The following is a 7291-nucleotide window of genomic DNA, read 5'->3' as shown; positions in this document are numbered from 1 at the left end:
GCGTTACATGATCAACCTTAGCCGCATATTGAGGTTGGACCGAGAGCAACCGGTTCGACCAATTTACTCAAGGTTCAATCTGGTTCAACCTCAAATGTTTGTGGTTGGTCCGGTTCAGGCTTTTTTGTTCCAGTTCAGACTCGTCCAGCTCGATTCAAGTTGTTTTGGGTTCGGTTTAGAGCGGTTCGAGCGGTTTAAAGACGGTTATGAAGCTGTTTGTAATAGTTAGGTATCTGTTTGCTTGTTTATGCCAAAACGAAAACTATAACAGTTAGTATTTAATTGTTTATGCATGAGATATATGTGATAATTAAATAAATTCATGTATATGCATACAGTATGCCATGTAGATTTAAAACCTCACCGTAGGAAGCATGTTACATGCATTGACAGTATGTTATAATTGTTATAATATATAGTATGCATGTTAAGGTTATGTTTAATATAATAGTTATATTAGATACCTTTGTTGAATGTTGTGGATGTTAAGCATGTCTAAATTTTGTAAGTTGTTATAAAATTGGTTAGACGTTTAAAATCCATAACAAAGAATAGTTGCATGCTCACTTAGGTTAACAACTAATTTTAAACGTTAAAATAGATTGCTGCCTTATAAAATACGGTTACAAACTCATATCGGTTCATACACCTGTCTAAGGCTGGGGGTACTTAAGTTGACGGTTTACGAAATACCTCCTACCTAGGGATTATGACCGAACAATTGAGAGTTGTTAACTAATTTTATGAGTTTGCGTGAGCGATATGAGGTAATAAAATGGTTTATCACATAGATATTGTAAGTTAAATTCAATTATAAGAATTATATTTGGATAAACCACTTAGACTTAGGTTGTATGAAATTAGCCGTCATGCCTAAGTAATCAAGCCAAACATTTATAACACTTCAGTGGGAGATTAACAATATATTTGATATATAGTTATTAGCTCTTACATCCTCAAGAGTTCACACCGTGAGATCCATGCTCGACTTCTTGTCGATTTTACCTCGACTGCTCCATACGGAAAGTGTTTGCATGGGTCAATAACAAGGTGAATGAGATAAGTGGTATATAGTAAGTGGGTGAAGGAAATGTGTCAATATTGTCCTACGGTCTCCTCCATTAGTTTGAACCGTGAGATTCCTATGTTACGCCTGCTGTCGTTTTTATGCGGCACTAGCTAGTCGTTAAACGCGACGATCCCTACGGAGGGTTGTAACATAGGATTCAGAACAACCCAGGCTTCAGTAAAATGAATAGGGTCTTATAGTTCCATCTTGGATATTGTCTTCTCTCTCGGAGGCATATTCATACTATCCTATAAGATCTGAAAATGGCGGGTCACACTTACAAATATTACTAAGTGTTAGTAAAGATCTTGACCGAAAACGATAACCAAAAGAACTATTGGGATATGAGTTATTCTAGATAATAGTATTTGGTTAATAACTGTCTTCCTTCTGTGAAGGAATTCTTGACTGCCCCACGGTAGCACTTGTTCTAAATCACTTAAGTATCGTTGCAAATAAATAAAGATTTATTGGGTACTTTATTAGTTTTGCTAAAATGGATTTAGAGGCATATTTAATAGAATTTTTTTTAAATGTTTCAGCAATGTCGAACTCGATTATACAACTGCTTGCTTCTGAAAGATTTAACGAAGAGGGTTACTAGAATTGGAAATCAAATATCGATACAATATTAGTAGTAGATGACTTGAGGTTTGTGTTAGAGGAACGTCCTCCAGTTTCCAGTTCAACGGCGACCCGAAATGTTCGGGATGTTTATGATAGGTGGGTAAGGGCGAACGAAAAAGCTCGAACCTATATCTTGGCAAGTGTATCTGATGTGCTCAACAAGAAACATGAGGACATGCCCACAGCTCGTGAGATCACGGCATCATTACAGGAGATGTTCAGGCAACCGTCATCGTCTGTTAGACATGAAGCCATTAAATATGTGTATATGACACGTATGGAGGATGGGACCAACGTGAGAGAACACGTTCTCGACATGATGGTCCATTTTAACATCGCAAAGGCTCATGGGGCTATGATAGACGAAACAAGTCAAGTGAGCATGATACTGGAATCTCTTCCTGAGAGCTATCTGTCATTCAGGACAAATCCTGTCATGAACAAAATCACTTATAACTTAACGACATTATTGAATGAATTGCAAACTTTTCAATCAATGATGAAACTCAAGGAAAAGGAAATAAATGTTATTTCTAAACCAAAATAGTTTTACAAAGGGTCTACATCTGGTACGAAACCTGTTGATGATAAGAAAGTTGGTCATTCTTCTTCTTCTAAAGATAAAACCGTACAAATGAAAAAGAAAGGAAAAAGGGAAAAAGAAAACTACTGCAAATAAAAACAAAAACAAAACTCCCAAGGGAAAATGTTTCCATTGTGGAGAGGTTGGGCATTGGAAGCGTAATTGCCTAAGAAGCATAGATACAGATACAGATACATGATACGAATACGATACGATACGACGATACGTTAATTTCTAAAAAATTAAGATACGGATACGTTGAAGATACGTATTATATATATATATATAATGTCTAATTAATTGCTATAATACATATTTTAAGTTACATTATAATAGATTCAAGAAGAGAGTGAAAACTTGAAAAAAAAAAATCCAGTAACGTCGACTGATTGTTGAGTGACTAGAGTAGACGGTAAGAAAGAAGTAGAAGATGAAGATTGAATAATGAAGTTAAGGATAAAGGATGTGTGAATCATGATTTAAATAGTGAGAGAGAAAGGAAGAATGAAGATTTAATTACGTTTCGAGTTTTTTTTAAAAAAAAAAATTATGTTTTATCATTTTTAATTTATTTTGTTTTGGATTGCTCAATTTAAGTGGACTTTTATGTTTGGAAGTAATTTTAAAATTGTTGAAATCACTTTTGTCATTTTCAAAATCACCGTGAAACATGTTTAATTCTTCAAAACTAATTTTGATGATATGAAAATTGCATTTAAAAGTGTAAAATTGAAAATTAAATTAATTTTGAGTAATTAAAATTGTGTTTTCGAGTGATTTTAAAAATAAAAAAATTGATTTTTGATGATTTTAAAATCACTCCTAAACATGCACTAAAATAAAATGGGTTGTAGGTTGGGCTTTTTAAATGGTTGGGCTTAAATTTGAAACAAAAATTGACCCACGTATCCCCTTCACGTATTTGGAAGCAGATACGCGTATCTGAAAATTAAAAATAAAAATAAAAAAATCAAATACTCCAAATCACGTATCAGACACGTATCTGCCACGTATCTGGACGTATCCGTATCGTATCTGTATCTGTATCTGTACCCATTCTTTGCACAATTAGAAGTATCTGTACTTCCTAGGTAATTGTCCAAAATATCTAACTGAAAAGAAAGCAGAAAAGAATAAACAAGGTAAATATGATTTACTTGTTGTTGAAACATGTATAGTGGAAAATTCTCACCTTACCTGGATATTAGATTCAGGCACTTCTAATCATGTTTGTACTTTTCTACAGGAAAATAGTTCTTGGAAAAGACTTTCTGAATATGAGATGACTTTCAAGGTGGGCACAGGTGAAGTCATTTCAGCTGAAGCAGTGGGAAATGTGAAGTTGTTTTTTGGAGATTCTTTTATCTTACTAAAGAATGTGTTCTTTGTACCTAAGATGAAAAGAAATCTGATCTCCATTTCTTGTCTTTTAGAGAATATGTACAGTGTATCTTTTGAATATAATGAAGTGTTTGTTTATTCAAGAGATGTTCATATTTGTTCTGCCAAACTTGCAAATAACTTATACATATTACAACCAACGGAAGCAAAAGCTATTTTAAATATAGAGATGTTTAAAACAGCTGAAACTCATAATAAAAAGTGGAAAATTTCTCCTAACGCCTATATTTGGCACCTCATGCTTGGTCATATTAATCTCAACATAATTGAGAGATTAGTAAAAAACGGTCATCTAAATCAGTTAGAAAACAATTCCCTACCTCCATGTGAATCATACCTTAAGGGAAAAATGACGAAAATATTTTTTCTGACAAAGATCTTCGTGCCAAAGAACCTCTTAAACTTATACATTCAGACCTTTGTGGTCCGAGGAATGTTAAAGCTCGATAAGGATATCAATACTTCATCAGTTTTATTGACGATTACTCTTGATATGGCTATATTTACTTAATCAGTCACAAGTCTGAAACTCTTGAAAAGTTCAAAGAATTTAAGGTTGAGACTGAAAATCAGTTAAGTAAAAGAATTAAAACACTTCGATCTGATCGAGGTGGTGAGTATATGGATTTGCAACTATCTAATAGATCATGGAATTCAATCCCAACTTACAGCACCTAGAACACCACAACAAAACGGTGTTGCAGAAAAGAGAAATTGAACTTTGTTGGACATGGTTCGGTCTATGATGAATTATGCTCAATTATCTCAATCCTTTTAGGGATATGCAGTACAGACTGCAGTTTATATTCTGAACGTTGTTTCATCCAAAAGTGTTTCAGAAACACCATATCAATTGTGGAAAAGACGCAAAGCAAGTTTACGTCATTTCCGCATCAAGGGTTGTCCAGCACACGTGTTGGTACAAAATCCTAAAAAATTGGAAACACGTTCAAAATTATGCCTATTTGTAGGATATCCCATGGAAACAAAAGGAGGATAATTTTATGATCCTCAAGAAGATAAAGTGTTTGTATCGACAAATGCAACTTTCTTGGAAGATGAACATATTAAAAATCATCTACCTCACAGTAAACTAATATTGCAAGAACTGTCTAAAGATACTATAGAAAAATCAACAAGAGTTGTTTATCAAGCTAGTCCATCAACAATGGTTGTTATCCCGTCACATCCATCCCAAGAGTTGGGAATGCCTCGTCGTAGTGAGAGGGTTATTCAACAACCTGAACACTACATGGGTTTAACAGAAACTCAAAACATCATACAAGATGATGGTTTAGAGGATCCATTAACTTTTAAGAAGGCAATGGAAGATGTTGACAGGGAACAATGGATAAAAGCCATGAATGATGAAATGGAGTATATGTACTTCAACTCAGTCTGGGAACTTGTAGATCAACCACAAGGTGTTACACATATAGGTTGTAAGTGGATCTACGAGAGAAAACGAGACCAAACTGGCAAGGTATAGACCTATAAAGCCAGGCTCGTGGCAAAGTGTTTTACCCAAAGAGAAGGAGTTGATTATGAAGAAACTTTTTCTCCTGTTACCATGATTAAATCAATAAGAATACTTCTTGCCATTGCCACATATTATGACTATGAAATATGGCAAATGGATTTCAAGACAGCTTTTCTGAATGGCTATCTTGATGAAAGTATTTTTTATGTCTCAACCAGAGGGGTTCGTCGAAACAGGACAGGAACAGAAGTCTGTAAGCTTAATCGATCCATTTATGGATTTAAACAAGCGTCCAGATCCTGGAATATAAGATTTGACACTGCGATCAAATCTTATGGCTTTGAACAGAACATTGACAAACCTTGTGTATACAAGAAGATAGTCAACAAAGCCGTAGCATTTTTAGTTCTGTACGTTGATCATATCTTTCTCATTGGGAATGAGACATGCTTTCTAGCTGACATAAAGAGATGGTTAGCATCATAGTTCCAAATGAAAGATTTGGGTGATGTTAGGATGTTCTAGGAATACAGATCTTTTGAGATCGAAAGAATAGAACATTAGCACTGTCTCAGGCATCTTATATTAACAAGATGTTGTCAAGGTATAATATGAAAAATTCCAAGAAAGGTTTATTACCTTTCAGGTATGGAATTCATTTGTCGAAGGAACAATGTCCTAAGACACCTCAAGAGGTTGAGGAGATGAACAGAATTTCATATGCTTCTACAGTTGGGAGTTTGATGTACGTTATATTGTGTACAAGTCCCGACATATGTTTTGCAGTTGGAATCGTCAGCAGGTTCCAATCTAATCCTAGACACGGTCATTGGACCGCTGTAAAAATATCTTCAAGTATCTTAGGAGAACGAGGGACTATATGCTTGTGTATGGACCTAAGGATTTGATCCTTACAAGATACACTGATTCTGATTTTCAGACTAACGTAGATTCCAGGAAATCTACTTTAGGATCAGTTTTCACTCTTAACAGAGGAGCTATATTTTGGAGAAACATCAAACAAAGTTGTATTGCTGACTTCACCATGGAAGCGGAATACGTGGCTGCATGCGAAGCTGCTAAGGAAGCAGTATGGCTACGCAAATTCTTAGTTGATTTGGAAGTCGTTCCAAATATGCACCTGCCTATCACACTGTATTGTGACAACAGTGGTGCAGTTGCTAACTCAAAGGAACCCAAGAGTCACAAGCATGGAAAAACATTGAACGAAAGTACCATCTCATCTGGGATCGTACACAGAGGAGATGTGCTTGTCACAAAGATAGCCTCTGAAGATAACCTTGCTGATCCATTCACCAAGGCCCTCTTGGCTAAAGTTTTCGAGGGCCGCCTAGTTGGACTAGGACTCCGAGTAGTGTAATCTAGGGCAAGTTGGAGAATGTCTATGGTATTGTAGATGCCCTAGTTTATTGTATTTTTCCCATTATGTATCTCAACAATATATTGTATATATTTGTTCTCACTGAAGTTTTAGTCTAAGCGGGAGATTGTTGGGAATGTCTTAGAACTCGCAATTCGTGTTAAACATTTTATTTTATCAATAACAATGACTTTTTGATTTTGCATCTTATTATGAAAATCCAATAAACACATCCTTAGCTATAGTTTGAATGCTGTAACTTTATGTAGTGACATAAACAGGATCAAGTTGACAATATATAGCTTAAATGGTCTAATGAGTATATGGATGAAATTGATTATCTCATTCTGGTGACACTATTGGATGCGGCCCACTCTGTAGTTATTACAAGAAGTTGTAAGGTGCTACAAACGACGTGATCCAAAAATCGTTCATGTTGAGACACGAGAGTGGATGCATCCTATGCAATGAGTTTGCACATAGATTGGACCACGAAAATAGTCACTTTTCTTTATAACGACCGTTTACTGTTAAAACTGACTATTTCATTTATTATATAACCTAGGTTAACTCAATCTTAATCCTGAGCTAGCTATGAACTCCTGTTTGTTCAGGATTATCCTTTGATCTGCAAACGGTGAGAGTAGTCCAACAGCACTGCTCAATAAGCTTACCATTTTGAGGATAAGACTGGATGAATAGTTGGGGATATAGCCTTGCAAGATGGAATTCACTCCTACCCTATTTAGG

The sequence above is a fragment of the Benincasa hispida genome, chromosome 6 (genome assembly GCF_027475165.1).
Source record: "Benincasa hispida cultivar pf3 chromosome 6, pf3_genome.v1.1, whole genome shotgun sequence".
Taxonomy (NCBI): Eukaryota; Viridiplantae; Streptophyta; class Magnoliopsida; order Cucurbitales; family Cucurbitaceae; genus Benincasa; species Benincasa hispida.
Note: the sequence above shows the minus strand (reverse complement) of the source record.